This window comes from Carlito syrichta, unplaced genomic scaffold (genome assembly GCF_000164805.1).
Source record: "Carlito syrichta isolate Samal-C Ts95f unplaced genomic scaffold, Tarsius_syrichta-2.0.1 Scaffold303647, whole genome shotgun sequence".
NCBI lineage: Eukaryota > Metazoa > Chordata > Mammalia > Primates > Tarsiidae > Carlito > Carlito syrichta.
Genome location: NW_007247743.1, coordinates 142172 through 162512, shown reverse-complemented (window position 1 = coordinate 162512; position 20341 = coordinate 142172). Strand labels below are relative to the sequence as shown.

Genomic DNA, 20341 nt, shown 5'->3' with positions numbered 1-20341 from the left:
TATGATGACTGGACTAATTTGCATCCTCACCAACAATGTATAGGTGTGTCTTTTTGTCCATATACTTGCCACCACTTGCTATTTTTGTCTTATAGATAATAGCCAGTCTAATTGGAGTGAAATGATATCTCAGTGTGATTTTCATTATCATTTTTTTCTGATGATTAGTGATATTAAGCATTTTTAAAATTTAACTGGTGGCTATGTCTTCTTTTCAGAAATGTTTATTTGGGTCTTTTCACAATTTTTTAATTGAATTGTCTTTATGCTATTAAGCTTGAGTTTATTTTATATTTAGGATATTAACTTTTAATCAGATGAATAGTTTGGTAATATATGTATATATATTTAATTTTGTAGGCTATTTCTTCACTCTGTTAAAGATTCTCTTTGCTTTGTAAAAGCTTTGTAATTTTATATAATTCCATTTGTTGATTTTTCCTTTGTTTCCTGTGTTTTTGAGGTATTATAAAAAATATTCTTGCTGATATTAATGCCATGAAGCATTTTACTACATTTTTGCAGTAGTTTCAGAGATTTAAGCCTTAATTTATTTTGAGTTGATTTGTTTTATGTTGAGAAATACAGGTCTTATTTTATTCTTCTCCATGTGGTTAACCGGTTTTTTCCATACCATTTATTACAAAGACTGTCTGTTTTCCAAAATATTTTCTTCACATTGTCAAATGTTCATTGTTGCAAATATGTGACTTTATTTCTCTGCTATGTTGTCCCATTGGTCTATGTGCCTGTTTTTATGCCAGTACTATGATGTTTTGATTACTGTAGTTTTATAATACATTTTAATGTTAGGTAGTGCTCTGCCTCCATATATATATATATATATATATATATATATATATATATATATATATATATTTTTTTTTTTTTTACTAAAGATTACTTTGGCTACTAAGGGTCATTTGTGATTGTATATAAATTTTAAGATTGTAGTTTTCAATCTTTCTGTAGAATATCATTGGTATTTTGATAGGGCTCTTATTGAAAATGTGGATCACTTTTTGTAGAATGGTCATTTTAACAATATTTTTTATTTTGATTTATTAAAACAATATCTTTCCATTTGTTTATATCTTCAACTTTTATCAAGGTTTTATAATTTTCAATGTAGAAGTTTCTCACATTTTTTGTTAATTTTATTTCTAGGAATTTTTGGTAGCTATTATAAATGGAATTGCTGCATTAATTTTTGCATATTGTTTACTATTATAATGTAACAATGCTATTAATTTTTAAATGTTGATTTTATGTCTTACAACTTTAATAAATTTGTTTATCATTCTTATTTTCCTTTTTTGTGAAGTCATTAACATTTTTCTATATATAAATTCATGGCATCCAGAAACAAAGAAAATTTACCTTTCTGCTTTTTGGTTTTGATTGCTTTTATTTTTGTCTTTTGACTAATTGCTCTTTCTGAGTCTTCCAGGACTTTATTAAATAAAAACGATGAGCATGGGCATACATGTATTATTCCAGATCTTAAGGAAAACTTTTTCACTGAAAAGACACAGAATGGTGGACTGGATAAGAAACCATGACCCCATTATTTGCTGCATCCAGGAGACTCATTGCTCTACAAGGGATGCACACAGACTCAAAATTAAAGGATGGAAAATGAGTTTCCAGGCAAATGGATCACAAAAGAAGGCAGGAGTTTCAATCTTAATATCAGACAAAACAACTTTTAAGCTATCAAAAATTTAAAAAGATGCAAAAGGAAACTACATAATGATAAAAGGTTCAATCCATCAACAAGAAATATCCATCCTAAGCATATACGCACCCAACACAAGAGTACCAGCATTTATAAAATAACTACTAAATAAACTTTAAAAAGATATTGACTCTAACACTATAATAGCAGGGGACTTGAATACCCCATTGACAGCCCTAAATAGATCATCGAGGCAAAAAAATCAACAAGGAGATCCAGAACTTAAACTTGACACTTGACCAAATGGACTTAGATACCTACAGATTATTCCACTCAACAACAACATAATATACATTCTACTCATCACCACATGGAATATACTCCGAGATCAATCACATCCTTGGCCATAAATCAAGCATAAACAAATTCCATAAGGTTGAAATCTTGCCATGCACATTCTTAGACCACAGTGGAAAAAAATAAATGTCAAAACCAATAACATTTTCCCAAAGCCCACAAAGATTGGACACTAAACAGCATGATGCTGAACAATGACTGGGTCAACAATGTAATCAAAGAAGAAATTGAAAGATTCCTGGAAACAAATGAAAATGAAGAAACATCTAACCAAATCTCTGGGATGTCCTGAAAACAGTCCTAAGTGGGGAATTTATATCTCTATGAGCACACATCAAGAAAATGGAAAGATCACAAGTGGAGAGCCTAACAAATCACCTTAGGGAGCTAGAAAGAGAAGACCACCAAAACCCTCATTTTAGCAGAAGAATCCAAATCACCAAAATAAGAGCCCAAATACAGGACATACAAGAAAAAAAAAACATAGAAAATGTCAACAAAACAAAAAGCTGGTTCTTTGAAAGAAGTAATAAGATTGATGGACCATCATGACCAAGAATGGGCCAGAATGACCAAGAAAGAGAGTAAAAGCCCAAATAAACACAATCAGAAAATACAAAAGATCAAATCACAACTGACCTCAAAGAAATACAAAAGGTTATCAGAGATTAGTATGTATACCTATATGGAAACAAACTTGATAACCTAAATGAAATGGAGGGCTTTCTGACATCACACAACCTCCCCAGGTTGAAACAAGAAGACACTGAGACACTAAATAGACCAATAACAACCCAGGAAATTGACTCTCATGTGAAAACTACCTACCAAAAAAAGACCTGGATCAGGTGGTTTTCCAGCAGAAATCTACAAAATGTACAAGGAGGAGCTGATACCAATTCTACTGAAAATATTCCAGGCAATTGAGAAAGATGGAATTCTCCCCAAATCATTTCACAAAGTTAACATCACACTGATACCCCAACCGGGTAAAGATCCAACAAAGAAAGAGAACTACAGGCCATTATCCCTTATGAACATAGATACAAAAATCCTCAACAAGATTCTAGCAAATTGGATCCAAAAACACATCTCAAATATCATCCACCATGTCCAGACAACTTTCCAACAAAATTCTACAAAACATACAAGGAAGAGCTGATACCAATCCTCTTGGAAGTATTCCAGGCAATTGAGAAGGAAGGAATTCTCCCCAAATCATTTTATGAAGCTAACATTACACTGATACCCAAACCGGGTAAAGATCCAACAAAGAAAGAGAACTACAGGCCAATACCCCTTATGAACATAGATGCAAAAATCCTCATCCAGATTCTGGAAAATAGGATCCAAAAACACATCTCAAAAATCATCTACCATGATCAAGTGAGCCTCATCTCCAGGATGCAGAGCTGGTTCAACATTCACTAGACCATAAATTTCATTAAATACATCAACAGATGTAAAAACAAGAAACCCATGATTATCTCATTAGATGCAGAAAAAGCTTTTGATAAAATCCAGCATCCCTTCTTGATAAAAACCCTTAAACATCTAGGTAGAGAAGGAACATACGTAAAAATAGTAAGTGCTATGTATAATAAACCCACAGCTAACATATTGCTAAATATACAGAAGCTGAAAACATTTCCCCTGAAAACTGGAACAAGACAAGGCTGCCCACTCTCACCCCTCTTGTTCAATATTGTGTTGGAAGTCCTAGCTCAGGCAATTAGACAAGAGAAGGAAATCAGGGGTATCCAAATAGGAAAAGAGGAAGTCAAGTTATCCCTCTTTGCTGATGATATGATCCTATACCTTGAAAATCCAAAAGAATCTGTCAAAAACGTGCTTGCACTGATAAGGGACTTTTACAAAGTCTCAGGGCTACTAAAAAACTTGCATTTACGAAATAGTTGATAAAAATATTCCTCTGGATTGTACAAGAAGGGAGACAGGGACCACTGATAAGACATGGGTTATGATATTATTCAGGCTTGGCTTCTTTCTCTCCTGCTTCATCAGGTTGGATTCTCCTCAGTTTTAGTTTCTCCGTTTTCTGCAGGTAACTCTTCTTTAGTTTCTTGGTTAGCCACTTCAACCTGCTTTCCTTTTGCTCCCCTTTTCCCTTTTGCTTGCACTTTTTTGTCTGAAGATTTATCCTTTCCTGCCGCCTTTTTTGGCTTTGCTTCCACTTTTGCAGGAGCAGGTTTAGCTGACAAGCACGCTGATCTCATCTTGGGCTCCTCCTTCGCTGCCCCCTCGGTGGAACTGACCTTCCTCTTGGGCATCTTGGTGGCAGGCAGGGCACGTACCAGGTGCCTGCAGGCAGCGGCACACCGAGAGCCTTCACGAAGCTCTAGTAACATTTTTAAGAAGGAGGGAATCACACCTTATCCTATTTTTAAAGTGTAAATGCTTTTTTAAAGAGGTGAAGTCATTTGCTGGTTGTTTAATTTTTGGTACAACCAGAAAATAGTGTGGAATATTGAATTACAGGAGGCTTTGACTGTCTTGGGTATCAACTTAACATTCCATAGATGGGGGGTTAGTTTTTTATATCCTATAATGCAAAGTATACTAAGTGGCAATATGGATCACAGTCCTGCATTTAATGTCTTGAACATTTAAAATTACTTCTATTCCTGTGTTGTTTTTTAGTAGAATTGTTTCCTAAAGAAAACCACTCCTTGATCATGGCTCTACCTGTCAGAATTGTGTGCACTTTGTAACATCTTTGGTTGTGGTACCTGTTTTTCTGATAACTTTGTTAATGTGTTGTGAAAGATTGAAAAATTGGGTATGTTGTGTATATGATAAATTGTGAGTCGGTGGGATGTATGTAACAGCTTATCAACATTTGAAGATGCTGGTACTTGATATCCTCTTAAGCAACTTTTGCCTCCAAATTTTAAGCTGGCAAGTCACTGGAATAACTTTTTAAAAATAACAATATGTGACTTTTTCGATTTTCAGTACGTATGTTAAGTACTGTGTACAAATTGAAATGTCTGTGTACTGATCCTCAACACAACCTATAAACTCAGTTATGAAAGACTTTCAGAGCAAAAAAAAAAAAGTCTCAGCGTACAAAATAAATGTGCTAAAGACAGTTGCATTCCTTTACACCAACAGCAAGCAGGCAGAGATCCAAATAAAAAGCACAATCCCATTCACAATAGCCACCAAAAAAAATGTAATACCTCAGCAGCTTCCTAACCAGAAAAGTGAAAGACCTTTACAATGAAAATTACAAAACACTGCTGAAAGAAATCTAAGATGACACAAACAAATGGAAAAATATTCCATGCTCATGAATAGGAAGAATCAACATTGTTAAGATGTCCATCCGACCAAAGGCAATCTACAGATTCAACACAATACCCATTAAGCTACCAACATCATTCTTCTCAGACCTGGAAATGACAATACAGAAATTCATATGGAAGCATAAACAAACACAAATAACCAAAAAAAATCCTTAGCAAAAGAAACAAAGCAAGAGGTATCACACTTCCAGACTTCAAACTTTACTATAAGGCTACAGTAATCAAAACAGCCTGATACTGGTACAAGAGCAGGCACATATATCAATGGAACAGGAGAGAGATTCTGGAAGCAAAGCTTCAATTCCTCAACCAACTCATCTTTGACAAAGCTTCCAACAACCACCACTGGGGAGAGGAAAACCTATTCAGTAAATGGTGCTGGGAAAACTTGCTGACCACATGCAGAAGATTGAAACAGGACCTCTACCTATCACCATACACAAAAATTAACTCTAAATGGATCAAAGGCCTAAATGTAAAACCTCAAACTGTAAGAATTTTAGAAAACGCAAGACACACCCTTACGGAAATTGGAACTGGGAACCAACTCCTATTCAGAACCCTAAAGGCCAATACCTTAAGAAATAAAATAGACAAGTGAGACCTCATCAAATTAATGAGCTTCTGTGAAGTAAAAGAAACCATCACGAAAGCAGGGAGACAGCCTACAGAATGGGAAAAAAAATATTTGCCAACTGTTTATCCAACAAAGGCCTAACATCTAGGATCTACAAGGAACTCAAACATGCCAAAAGAAAAAAACAAACACCCCCTTTAAAAAGCGAGCAGAAGACATGAATAGACACTTCTCAAAAGAAGATATACAGGCAGCCAACAGACATATGAAAAAGTGTTCAATCTCACTCATCATTAGAGAAATGCAAATCAAAACCTTATTGAGATACCACCTAATCCCTGTAAGAATGGCCATCATTAATAAACAACAACACCTGCTGGTGCGGATGTGGAGAAAAAGGATCGCTTCTACACTGCTAGTGGGAATGCAAACTAGTACAACCTCTTTGGAAGACCTAGAAATTGACCTTCCATCTGAACCAGCAATTTCTCTATTGGGAATATACCTGGAGGAACTCAAATCATTCTACAAAAAAGATACCTGCACATGTATGTTTGCTGCAGGTGTATTCACAATAGCAAAAACATGGAACCAAACGTGTTGCCCGTCAAAGCTGGACTGGATAAAGTAAATGTGGTACATATACAACATGGAGTTTTATGCAGCCATAAAGAAGGACAAATATATGGACTTTGGAGCAATTGGATGATTTGGAGTCAATCATACTCAGTGATTTTTCACAGAAACAAAGAACAGACTTCCATATGTTCTCACTCATAAATGGACCTTGAACAATTATAATGCTATAAGAAAGGGATTGGCAGTAGTGGGAAACTGTCAGGCGATGGGGGGCGTGGGATTGGCAGTTCAGGGAAACTGCTAGGGGAGGGAGGGGCATACCTCATCCACAAGGGTACCTGCATGATCAATACTTTTATACCTAACCCTGAATGTACCTCACATCTTTATAATAAAAATTTTTTTAAAAAGAAAACTTTTTCCATTTTTTCATTCGATATGATGTTAGCTGTGAGTTGGTTATATAGGACCGTTATTGTTTTGAAATACATTTCTTCCATATCTAAGTTGTTTAGGGTGTTTACCATAAAATCATTTTGAATTTTGCCAGTTGCTCTTTCTGCATCTATTGAAATGATCATTTGCTTTTTATCCTTGATTATGTAACATGTTTTATCAATTTTATTTACTCATATTTCTATCTGTAGAACCACCTTTGCTTAACTGGGCTGAATACCACTTGATTATGGCAAGTGATTATTTAAAAATGTACTCTTATATTTGCTTGCTAAGTTTTTTGAGGATTTTTGCATCTATCTTTATCAGGGAGATTAACTTGTAGCTTATTTTTAAAATTGTGTTTCTGGGGTTTTTTGGTATCATAATATTGCTGGCTTCCTAGAATGAATTTGATATAATTCCTCCTCTTCAATTTCTTGGAGCAATTAGTGCTGTTTTTTTGTTAAATATTTAGTAGAATTCAGCAATGAAGGTATCCTACCCTAGGCTTTTATTTGACTAGGCAGTTTTTATTATCTATTAACTATTCTTGCTCTTTATTAGTTTTTTTATTTATTCATAATTAATCTTGGTAAGTTTTATGTGTTATGGAATCTATTCATTTTAATTTTTGGCTTTCAAATATGTTGGCATATACTTGTTAATAAAAAGTTTCTTGGGATTTTTTTTGTATTTCTGTGTAACTTTTAATGTTATGATTTAATTTATTTGTTTCTTAGTAAGTTTAGCTAAATGTTTGTGCATTTTATATTTTTTAAAAAACAGTTCTTTGTGTCATTGGTATTTTGTATTTTTTAAAATTTTTGTTTTAAAGATGTGAGGTACAATTCAGGGTTAGGTATACAAATGGTCATTGTACAGGTAATGTTTGTGCCTCACTTTGGTCCCCACTTCACCTGGTTTGAAATCAGTTACTCTTACTTATGAAGTGTACTCTTCCTTCTTCTGCTGGTAGTTTCCCACTTCTGCCAATCCCTTTCTTGAAGTATTATGATAATTGCTCAGGGTCTGCTTAAGAGTGAGAACATGTGGTACTCAGCTCTTGATTTCTGTGATAGATCACTGAGTATTGTAGACTTTAAACCCATCCAAGTTGCTCCAAAGTTCATAATTTGGTCCTTCATTATGACTGTAAGATTCCATCATGTATATGTACCACTTTTTAAAAAATCCAGTCTACTTTCAATGGGCAGCACAGTTGATTCCCTGTTTTTGCTGTTGTGAATAATGCTGCAATAAACATGCATGTGCAGGTATCTTTTCATAGAGTGATTTGAGTTCCTCTGGGTATATTCCCAGAAAGGGGACAGCTGGATCATATGGAATGTCGATTTTTTGACCTTTTAAGAATTTCCACACTGTTTTCCATAGAAGTTGTACTAGTTTACACTCCCACCAGCAGTGTAGAAGTGTTTCCTTTTCTCTGCATCCTCTCCAGCATCTGTTGTTTTTTGTGTTATTGATGGTGGCCATCCTGACTGGAGTTATGTGGTATCTCAGTGTGGTTTTAATTTGCATTTCTTTTATGATTAGTGAGGCTGAGCATTTTTTTATCTGTTGGCTGCTCATATGTCTTCTTTTGCCAAATGTCTATTCATATCTTTTGCCCACTTTGTAATAGAACTGCTTCTTTTTTTCTTTTTGGCACATTTGAGTTCCTTGTAATTCCTAGATATTAGGCCTTTGTAAGATATACAGTTGGCAAATATTCTTTTCCATTCCGTAGGCTGTCTCCCTGCTCTCTGGATGGTTTCTTTTCATTTGCAGAAGCTTGTCAATTTGGTGAGGTTCCATTTGTCAATCTCATCTCTTATGGCATGGGCATTTGGGGTTTTGATCAGAAATTGGTTGCCAGTTCCAATTTCCATAAGGGTGTCTCTTGCATTTTCTAACATCCTTATACTTTGAAGTTTTATGTTGAGGTCTTTGATCCATTTAGAGTTGGTTTTTGTGTATGGTGATAGGTAGGGGTCATGTTTTAATCTTCTGCATGAGGTCAACCAGTTTTCCCAGCACCATTTACTGAATAAGTTCTCCTTTTCCCAATGGTTGTTAGTGGAGGCTTTTTTGAAGATGGGTTGGTTGAGAAATTGAGGTTTTCCTTCCAAAATCTCTATTCTATTCCATTGTTCTGTATGGCTGTTCTTATACCAGTACCAGGCTATTTTGATTATGGTAGCCTTATAATAAAGTCTGGACGTGTGATACCTCCTGCTTTGTTTCTTTTGCTGAGGCTTATTTTGTCTATTCATTGTCATTTATGTTTCTATATGCATTTCTGTATTGTCATTTCCAGGTAGAGAAGAATTATGATGGTAATTTAATGGTTATTGAATGAAATCTGTAGATTGCATTGGGTAGAATGGACATCATAACAATGTTGATTTATTCCAATTCATGAGCATGGAATATTTTTCCATTTGTTTGTCATCTTTAATTTCTTTGAGCAGTATTTTGTCATTTTTGTTATAAAAGTCTTCACTTCTCATTAGGAAGATGCTAAAGTATTTCCATTTTTTGGTGGCTATTGTGATTAGAATAGTGCTTTTTATTTGTTTCTCTGCCTGTTTATCATTGGTGCATAAGAAGACAACTGTCTTTTGCACAGTTATCTAGTATCCTAAGACTTTGTCAAAGTCCTTTATCAGTGAAAGGAAATTTGACAGATTCTCTTGGATTTTCAAGGTGTAGGATAATTTCATCAGCAAAGAGGGATAACTTGACTTCCTCTTTTCCTATTTGGAGCTCCCTGATTTCCTTCTCTTGTCTGATTTCTCTAGCTAGGATTTCCAACACCATATTGAACAGGAGGGGTGAAAGTGGGCAGTCTTATCTTGTTCCTGTTTTCAGGGTAAATGCTTCCAATTTTTGTCTGTTTAACAATATGTTTGCTGCGGTTTTATCATAGATGGTTCTTATTATTTTGGATTATATGTTTCCTCTATGCCTAGGTGTTCAAGAGTTTTTATCAAGAAGGATGCTGGATTTTATTGGAAGCTTTTTCTGCATCTAATTATATTATCATGTGATTCCTATTTTTATATCTGTTGATGTATTTAATTACATTTATGTTCTTATAGATGTTTAACCAGCCTTGCATTTTAGGAATGAAGCCTACTTGCTCATGGTGGATGATTTTTGAGATGTGTTATTGGATCTGATTTGCTAGACTCTTGTTGAGTAATATTGCATCTATGTTCATCAGGGATATTGATCTGTAGTTTTCTTTCTTTGTTGGATCATTACCTGGTTTGGGGTCAGTGTGATGTTAGCTTCCTGAAATGACTTGAGAAGATTCTGTCTTTCTCAATTGCTTGGAATACTTTCAATAGAATTGATATCAGCTCCTCCTTGTATTTTTTGTAGCACTCCACTGGAAAGTCAGTGGTCCCGGGCTCTTTTTTTGTGGGTAGTTTTCTTATCATGGACTCAATTTCCTGGGTTGTTATTTGTCTACTTAATGTCTCAATTTCTCCTTGTTTCAATTTTGGGAGGTTGTGTGATATCAGAAAGTCCTCTGTTTCATTTAGGCTTCGAGTTTGTTTCCATACAGGTGTGCATACTAATCTTTGATAATTTTTTGTATTTCTTCATGGTCCATTGTGATTTGATCTTTTGCATTTCTGATTGTGTTTATTTGAGCTTTTTCTTTTTCTTGGTCAATCTGGCTAGGGGTCCATCAGTCTTGTTTATCAAAGAACCAGTTTTTTGTTTCATTGATTTTTTTCTATGATATTTTTGTCTGCTATGTCCTGTATTTGGGCTTTTACTTTGGTGATCTGGATTCTTCTGCTAAAGTTAGGGCTTTGGTGGTCTTGTCTTTCCTGTTCCCTCAAGTGATTTGTTATGCAGTTTACTTTTGACTTTTCCATTTTCTTGATGTGTGTTCATAAAGAAATGAATTTTCCTTTCAGTACTGCTTTCATGGCATATTAGAGGTTTTGGTAAGATGTGTCTCTATTTTCATTTGTTTCTAGAGATCTTTTACTTTCTGCTTTTTTTTTTTTCCATGTTGACCCAGGAGTTGTTCATTATCATGCTGTTTAGTGTTCATGTCTTTGTGGGTTTGAGGGAATTTTGTTGGTGTGGTGTTGATATTTATTTTTATTCCAGTGTGGTCTGAGAAGGTACAGGTCAGTATTTTGATCTTACTAAATTTGTTTATACTTGATTTATGGCTGTTGATGTGGTCAATCTTGGAGTATATTTCATGTGGTGATGGGTAGAATGTATATTTTGTAGTTGTTGAGTGGAGTGTTCTGTAGGTATCTATTAAGTCCATTTGATCAAGCATAAAGTTGAAGTTCTAGATCTCCTCATTGATTTTTTTTCTAATGATCTATATAGGGTTGTTAGTGGGGTATTTAAGTCCACAACTATCATCATGTTAGATTCAGTGTCTTCTTTTAGTTTACCTAGATGCTGCTTTATAAAGGTTGATGTTCTATGGTGAATGCATATATGTTTAGGGTGGATATTTCTTGATGGATTGTACCATTTAGCATTATTTAGTGACATTCCATATGTTTTAAAAATTTTTGATAGCTTAAAGCATATTTTGTCTGATATTAGTGTCTATTTTTATTCATTTCTAATTTAATTTTTATTATTTATTTTTTCTTCTAGTTTAAGCTACAGTTTGTTCTTGTTTTTCTAGTTTCTTATGATGCAACATTTGGTTGCGCATGTGAGATTTTTATTTTCTTCATTTTTTTATTGCTCTGAACTTTTCTCTTAGAACTGCTTTTTCCATATATCACAGTTTTTTAATGTTGTATTTCCATTTTCATTTGTCACAAGGAAATATTTTTAATTTGTTACTTAATTTTTCATTGACTCATTGATTGTTCAGGGGCTTGTTGTTTAATGTCCACTTGTTTATGAAATTTGTCAAGCCTGGCATAGGAACTGAGATAGAGTGTCTTTTGGCCAGACCCTGTTTGAATAGAACCATTTACAAATCAAAGCTTGTAGGGTCTGGAACAACATTTTTAGCCTATTACAGAATCTGCGGTGGAACCTATGTTGGCAACTTCAATCCAGTAGCTTATTCAAGATAGACTCTTAGCTATTTTTTTATGCAGGCAAGTTTGCTTGTATATACAGCTGAGATGGGTGCTAACATTCAAGACCTTTTCCAGAACCTCTGTTGTATGGAATCTGGCAAGGTGTTTAGGTGCTTCTTTCAGGAGTTCCCCCAATAAGTTTGGTTATTCTGGGGATTCAGCAGATTATAGCTGGAGCCAAGGTAGGACCCATTTAAGATCTGCTGTAGGATTGAGTCAAGAAAGCCTGATGGGTACATCTCCCAGCAGTTCTCTGTGTGGGTGTGATTACTTCCAAGTTTTGACAGAGAGGAACTGGAGCCAAGACAGGGCCTCTTCAGGCCTATTGTAAAACAGAGGCTGGCAAGCCTGTCTCAGTGGCTCACATGAGCATGTGCTTTGTCTGGATCCTTGTTTGAGAAGTCCTAGGCTGAGACCACAGCTGAGGGAAGCTGGAGTCAAGTTACAAGGTAACTTTGGGGTTCATTGCAGAGGCCTATGCCAGTGGACAAAAGAGCTTGTATAGCTGGGCACTAGGGTGCATGATTTCTTTTGGACCCTTTGGTAGGTAGTTTTGGTTGTAGGCTCAAGGCCAAGAGAGGCTTCATTCTCCTCCTTCAAATAATAGGGCTGTTTCCAAGTTTGAACCTGGAGCACAATTAGTAGGTCTGATCCTCAGTTCAAGTCTGCACTCTCAGAACAACCTTAGTCCTTGAACATCATTGAAGTTTTATAATATTTTGCCTAAATTTGAAACCTCTCAAAAAAAAGACTTTTTTTCTGTGGATGAGTACAAAATTCTTGTTGTGGAGAAACCCAAGTAGGAGACCTCTCATTCCACCACCTTGCTCTGACTAACAATTTTAAAGACCATATGTAAGCTTTTAATATAATAGTCTTTTCTAGTTTTAACTGCCAACTGTGGACACAAAATATATGTCACCACAAGAGTAAGAAAAAAAGGTAAAGTGTGTACAGTAGGCACCTATCTGCACTTTCAAACAATTTAAGCTGCTTTATAAATTTAATATATTCTGATACTTTTCATTACTTCATTATTTTGACTTAATAAAAGCACATTTTTTTAATGATTTTATTTTTCCTGCATGTAAATTTAGGGCTAGTATGTGAGATTTTTTTACGTGAACTTTTAACTGTGATGTTTCTCAAATTCAAATCTAATGCTATTGAATTTCCTGACTTCAATCTATTGTGAATGTCTCTGATAAATTTTGTTCACTCTTGTCTCTTACTTGGTAAATTAATTTCATAATGAATTTTAAAAAGTTCATGTATGATGTTGCATCTAAGAATGTGATGTTGCTCTTTATAAAGTGAGTTTTTCCTCTTTTGCTCCTTGACAAAGGTGCATGTATTTGCTTTCACAATGTTATATGAATTTTTAAAAAAAAAATCAGAGTTTCTATTTTGTAGTCATTTAAAAAATATTTTATTTTACTTCATTTTATTTTTGAGTTATGGGGTACAAATGAGGATTTACTACATAAGTAATTGCATGAAGGTGAAGTTTGGACTTCTAGCTGGCCCTCTCTTTCCTGATAGGAGACCAAGTACCCAGTGTATTGCCACATCTCCCACTCTCCTCCCTCCCTCTTTCTTTAGCAGTGTCCAGAATCTGCTGATCCAACTCTTGTACTTTTGTGACCAATGATCAGGGCCTGCTTATGAGTGAGAACATGTGGTATTCAGTTATTTGTTTCTGTGATAGTTCATTTAGTGTTATGGTCTCCAGCTGCATCCATGTTGCTGCAAAGGCCACAATTACATTCTTTTTGGCTGTGTAATATTCCATTGCATATATGTACCACGTTTTCTTTAAAAAGTCTATTTTCAATAGGTATGTGGGTTGGTTCCATGTTTTTGTTATTGTGAATAGTGCTGTCATAAGCATATGTTTTTGTAGACTTTTTTGTAGACCGATTTATGTTCTTCTGGGAATATACACAGAAGATTGCTGGATTGTATGGAAACTCAACTTTTAGTTTTTTGAGTCTGTGAGTGTCATTCCTAGTGAGATGAATGTCTTGAAAGCAATATATTGTTGCCTGGTGATATTTTATCCATTTTGCCATTCTATGTCTTTTCAGTGGTGCATTTAGTCCATTCACTTTCAGGCTACTTATTGAAATGTGAGAGTTGATCCCTTTCATAAGGTTCTAATTGATTTGCTGTTGTTGTTCCTCTTTGTTGTCTTTCTTTTGGTTTTGGGGTTGGTTCATGTGTGTTTTACTCTTTTTCCTGTACTCTTGTGAAGAACATTGTTGTTCTTTTTCCTTTTCTTCTGTGTTTAGTACTTTCTTAATGGTTTCTTTGAGAGGTGGTCTGATGGCAGCATAAGTTCTTAGGGATTGGATGTTTGAGAATGATTTTAAATCTCCCTCATTGATGAAGCTTAACTTGGCTGGGTAGGTTATTCTTGGTTGAAATTGTTTATCTTTTAGAACTTTGAAGATAGGGATTCAAGTTCTTCTAACTTGCAGTGTTTCTGTAGATATATCCACTGCTATTCTAATTGGTCTTCCATGGTAGGTGATCTGGCCTTTTTCTCTTGCTGCCTTTAGGATTTTTTCTTTTATACCTACTTTGTTTAAGCAAATTATTGTGTGTCTGGGAGTTGATCTTCTCATTTGTTTTCTTGCAGGGGTTCTCTGAATCTCAAATTGAAATTTAAATTGTTTGAATTTTCCCATCACTGGTGAGATGAGGGAAGTTTTCTTTAATAATCTCATGAAATGTTTGTTCCAGAGTGACCTCTGTCTCTCTTTCTTTTTCAGAAAGTCCAATTAGTCTTAGGTTTAGTCTCTTGAAGTAATTGCTCATCTCTTGAAGATTTTTTTCTGTCTTTTTAAGCTTCTTTTCTATGTTTTTGACAGTTTGGGTTAGTTCTATATTTTGGTCCTCAAGCTCTGACAGTCTTTCTTTTGCTTGGCTAATTCTGCTTTCTATGCTTATGAGTTTGTTATTTATTTCATTCACTGTATTCTTTACTACTGTTATCTCAGTTATCAACTCCTTTCTAGTTTCTTCTTGTCTCTCCTCAATTCTTTTTAATCTCCTCCATTAATGTCTTGATATCTAGGTTTGTAGTTTGAGACCAGTCATTTTGGGGCCTCTTCATTGTTTGCATTCCGAAGTCAGTTTTCTCAGTGTCTGCCCTCCCAGGAATCTGGGAGAGACCCATGTTCTTCTTTTGGTTTTTCTTCATTTGTGTAGATTTTTCTCTCTCTTCCCCTTTCCCTCCCCTTCTTTGATTCTGTTTTTCAGGAGGTAGGGTTGCTTTTACTTCTGTTGTTCAATCTCCTGTTCTTTCTTATGAGGGTCCTCTGGCTTTGTTCACTTTTGAGGCTGAACTGTGGGTTCAGGGCTGTACTTTTTTCAGTTTTGAGATTTAATTGAGGGGCAAGCTGTGATTCAGAATCTGTCTGTAGATCCCAGTATCCACCAACAGGTGTATGGGTACACTGGTACCTGTTTCCCACTGCCTTACAATCTGTCCATGCAGCAGGGTCTAGGTTTGCTACTGGAACAAAATGAAGTACGGAAAAGGAAAATAATGGAAGAAAGGGGGGTCAGGAGGAAGTTAGAGAGAGGAATGAGAGGGAAAACAGATATACATACCAACTAATGAGTGAAAAAGAGACACAAGACCAGAAAAGAGTGTAAAACAGACACACAAATAAAATTCCCTAAAGCATACTGGTAATCACATAAAGACAGTCCAATAAAATCATGCCTTTTGATGCATTTTCCCCCAACACAAACAGGTAGTCTAAATAAAAAAACAAACAAAAGTGAGCAAAACAAACAGTCAAAACAATAAAATCAGAAATCAAAATAAGAAACCAGACTAGCTCTGGAATCTTTCCTCAGTGTCTAAAGTCTCTTCAGCTCCTGTCTCTAGCCTCTGCCATTTGCTTTCATTGCAGGCAGATAGATTTATTTCAAGCTTGAGTTGATTCCCTTGGCTTGCTGCTGAGAAGTCTACATCAGGCCTGAGTTGCCTGTATGTGATTCAGCGTGGGGGAGGGGGGTGTTTGTCTCCTGTATAGCTACATTACCTTAGAAACCAAGGTGGAGGCTGCTTGTAGATGGGTGGGGCAATGTGAATCTCTACCTGGAAAATGGCTGAGGTGGGCAGTTACTCTTTCAAGGATCCTTTCTCTCTACCTGTCCTTTCTTTCCACTCACCCGGTCCGTGGTCGATCCACTTTGACAGGCTGTGGGATCAGTGACACAGCTGGGAGTTGCATCTGGTGTACCACCGGTGGCTTGGGTTGGAGAAGGGATCTGGGAATTCCCTCTTCTGGAGCCGAGAGTCGAGAACAGCTGATCAGCACCTCCTTAACATGTACTGTTCCCTTACACAACCATGGGGTCCCATGCTGGGTGCCTCAGCCAGAGCAGGGACCAGAGCTCCAAAGGGCAAGTGGTGTGTGGTGACAGCAGTTTTGGGCCCTGCGCAGGGCACTTCAGTCAGAAATGGAACTGGTATCTCTGAGGGGCAGGTGCCTAGAGCCTCTCTAGGTGACGGCAGCTTACAATAGGTCTGGGTGAGAGCCCAGAACCCAGGGCGGGGAGCTGCAACTCTGAGGAGTGAGCGCCAGGCCTGCTGGATTGGGTGCCCAGTCAGGGAGACAACTGGCAGCAGCTGAGTGCTGGGTGGATCAGTGTAGCCAGCAAGGGAACCCAAATCTCCACAAGGTGGTATCCAAGGGCTGCCGGGTGAGAAGTTGTAGCCGGGGAGGGACCTGGGATCTCCACACGGCTGGGGCTCGGGGCCACCTATAGTGGAGCAGTAGCAGCTGGAAGGCCTCAATAGCCGGCATTGTGTGGGTCTGATGGTCTCCAGGCCTCAGACCAGTGCGGCTGGTGGTGGGCAGGGGCGTGGGGGAAGGAAAGTAAGAGTCTTTTGGGGAACTCACTTTCAGAGAATCTCAGGATTCCGCCTATGCCGTTGCCATCTTATAGGAACTCTGAGCATTTTTTTCATGTGTTTGTTGGCTTCTTGTATGAGATCTTTTGAGAAGTCTCTGTTCATTTCCTTTAATGTTTTTACCCTTTCAAATTGTTTGAGATCCTGGATGTTAGGCCTTGATCAGATGCATAGCTTGCAATTACTTTTTTCCTGTTCCATGGGCTGTCTTCTTGCTCTCTTAATGATTTCTTTGCTGTACAAAACCTTTTTAGTTTGATAAGATTCCATCTGTCAATGTTAGCTTTTGTTTCATTTGCTTTTGAGGATATGGCCATGAATTCATTGCTTACTCCAATGTCCAGGAGAGTGTTTCCTATCTTTTTTTTTCTATGATTCTTAAAATTCAAGGTTTTACATTTAAGTTTTTGATCCATTTTGAGTTAATTTTTGTATATGATTATAGATACAGGTTCAGTTTCATTCTTCTACATGTTTTCTCATCATCATTTGTTAAATAAGAATCTCTTTCCCCAATGTTTATTTTTGATGGCTTTGTTGAACATAAGTTGGGTGAGGGACTGTGATTTTATTTCTAGCTTGTCTATCCTGTTTCTTTGGTCTATGTATCTATTTCTGTACCAATACCATACTCTCTTGGTTACTGTTGGCTTCTAATAAGGTTTAATGTCTGGAAGAGTGATGCCTGTTACTTTGTTCCTCTTGCTGAGGATTTGTTTAGCTACTCATGCTTTTTTTGATTTCCATATGAATTTCTGTATTAATTTTTCTAGATCTATGAAAAATGATGTTAGCAATTTGATAGAGATTGCATTGAATCTGTAGATTGCCTTTGGTAGGATGAACATCTTTATAATATCCATTAGCATAGAATGCTTTGCCATTTATTTGTATCACCATTGATTTCTTTGAGCAATGTTTTGTAGTTCTCATTGTAAAAGTCTTTCACTTCTTTGGTTAGATGGATGTCAAGGTATTTCATTTTTCATGTGGCTATTGTGAATAGGATTATGCTTTTTATTTAGTTCTCAGCCTGATTGTTGTTGGTGTATAGAGATGCAACTGTCTTTTGTGCATTGATTTTGCATCCCAAGACTCTGATCAAGTCATTGATCAGTGCAAGAAGGTTTTTGACAAAGTTTCTAGGACTTTCTATGTATAGAATTATATCATTTTCAAAAAGGCATAACTTAACTTACTCTTTTACTATTTAAACACTCCTTATTTCTTTTAACTGCCTGATTACTCTGGCTAGGGCTTCCAGTACTATGTTGTCTGTGTGTGGGGTGGGATGAGAGTGGGTACCTTTGTCTTTTTCTGCCCATTAAGCATGATGTGGGATGCAGGTTTGTCATAGATGACTACCATTGTTTTGTGGAATGTTCCTTGATATCTATGTGTTCGAGGGTTATTATCAAAGAGGATGCTGGATTTTGTCAAATACTTTTTCTGTATCTAGTGAGATAATCATGTGGTTTTTGGTTTTGCCCCTGTTAATGTGATGAATTAAATTTATAGACTTATAAATGTTGAACCAACCCTGCATCTTACGATAGAAGCCCACCTGCCCATGATGGATGATCTTCAAAATGTGTTGCTAGATACAATTTGCTAGAATGTTGTTGAGAATTTTTGCATTTATGTTCATCAGGGAAATTGGCCCACAGCTTTTTTTTTTTTCCTTGTTGTGTTTTTCCCCATTTTGGGTATCAGGATGATATGAGTTTCACAGAATCGGCTAGGAAAAATTTCTTCTTTCTCGATTGACTGGAATACTTTCAGAAGGTTGGTATGAGCTCTTCTTTGCATGTTTTATTGAATTCAGATGAGAAACCATCTGACCCTGAGCTTTCTGTGGTAGTGATGTTGTTTATAACTGAGTTGACTTTTTGGATTGTTATTGGTCTGTTTAGGGTTTCAATTTTTCTTTTTTCAATCTTGTGAGGTTATGTAGTGTCAGAAATTTTTCCATTCCCTCTGGATTTTCTAGATTATTTGCATATAGATGTTTTAGTAATCTCTGATAATCTAGAATTTCTTCATGGTCATTGTGGCATCATCTTTTTCATTTTAAGTTGTTTGGACTTTCTCTCTTTTTAGTCAGTCTGGTCAGTGGTCTATCAATCTTATTTATCCTTTCAAAGAATCAGCTTATTGTCTTGCTGATCCTTTCTATGATCTTTTGGTCTCTATTTCCTGCAATTGTGTCTTTATTTTAGTAATTTGATACTTTTTGACTAAATTTAGGATTTAATTACTTTTGCCTTTCCAGCTCTTTTAGTTGTGATGTTAGGGTATATTTTTAGATCCCTCTATTTTCTTCATATACACAAGTTGTGTTTAGAGTTCCTTCTCATCGCTGATTTCATGGTGTCCCAGAAGTTTTGATAATATTGTGTCTTTGCTTCCATGAATCTTTATTTTTATGTTGATTTTTAGTTAACTCCAAAATAATTTAGGAAAGTGTTTAATTTTCATGTGTTTGTGTGTTTTGGAGGGTTTCTGTTGGTGGTGATATTTATTCTTATTCTACTCTGGTCTGAGAAGATGCTTGGTATAGTTCAGTCTTTCAAAATTTGTTTGCACTTGATTTATGATGAAGAATGTAATCAATTTGGGAGTAGATTTTGAAATATTATGCCAAAATATCAAAAAATATCTGAAAATGCTCTTAAATAATACTGCTTATTTAAAGTAAATAACTGTGTTAGGTTTATTTTTATATGTATTATAACAAAAGTAACACATTGCAAAATATTGAATTTAGAGGCAGATATTAGAAATCAGTTATTTCTCAAACCAAACATTAAACATATCTTCAAATATGTACAATAATGGCTTTGTCTGAATACAAAGCCTCAGACCCTTCTTCCCCACAAAGACACAGATATAACAACAATATCTGAACTAATTATTTTTGTGAGAAACCAACTAAGTGGTTCTTGTACTTCAGTCCAGCATGAAGCCAACCTCAATTAAGCCAGGTAGAAAATGTCAAGCCATTCAACTAGTCAGAACTACTTCTTCCAGGCACTGTGCAGTGCCATTGGGGGTTACTTCAACTCTCAACTTCTCAATAAGGAGGAAAAAAGTGGACATACTTCCAACATTTCAATTTTTATGGGTGCAGCCTCTGTGACTGGTTTCTGCATTGTGTGAATCTTAAGCACTGACAGGAGTAGGATAACTGGTTATCTTCAGAACAAAGGCCTTCAAGAGACATGGGCAGACATTGAAGGGAACCCAAGTGTCATGACTTGCTATAACATGAGAGTAGTTAGAGTATCACAAATAAGCACAGGGAGGAGCTCCTGAGTAGAAATTTCCATATCTCTTTTTTTTTTTTTTTTTTTTTTTTTTTTG

The 20341-nt window shown here is 36.0% G+C and overlaps 1 protein-coding gene and 1 pseudogene across 1 annotated transcript in view; one reads left to right on the top strand and one right to left on the bottom strand.

The window, feature by feature from the left end:
* FAAH2 (fatty acid amide hydrolase 2) overlaps positions 1-20341 on the top strand; it is a 265152-nt gene that overhangs the window by 108687 nt on the left and 136124 nt on the right. The gene's annotated exons all lie outside the window — the stretch shown is intronic.
* On the bottom strand, positions 3932-4345 carry LOC110595715 (annotated as a pseudogene).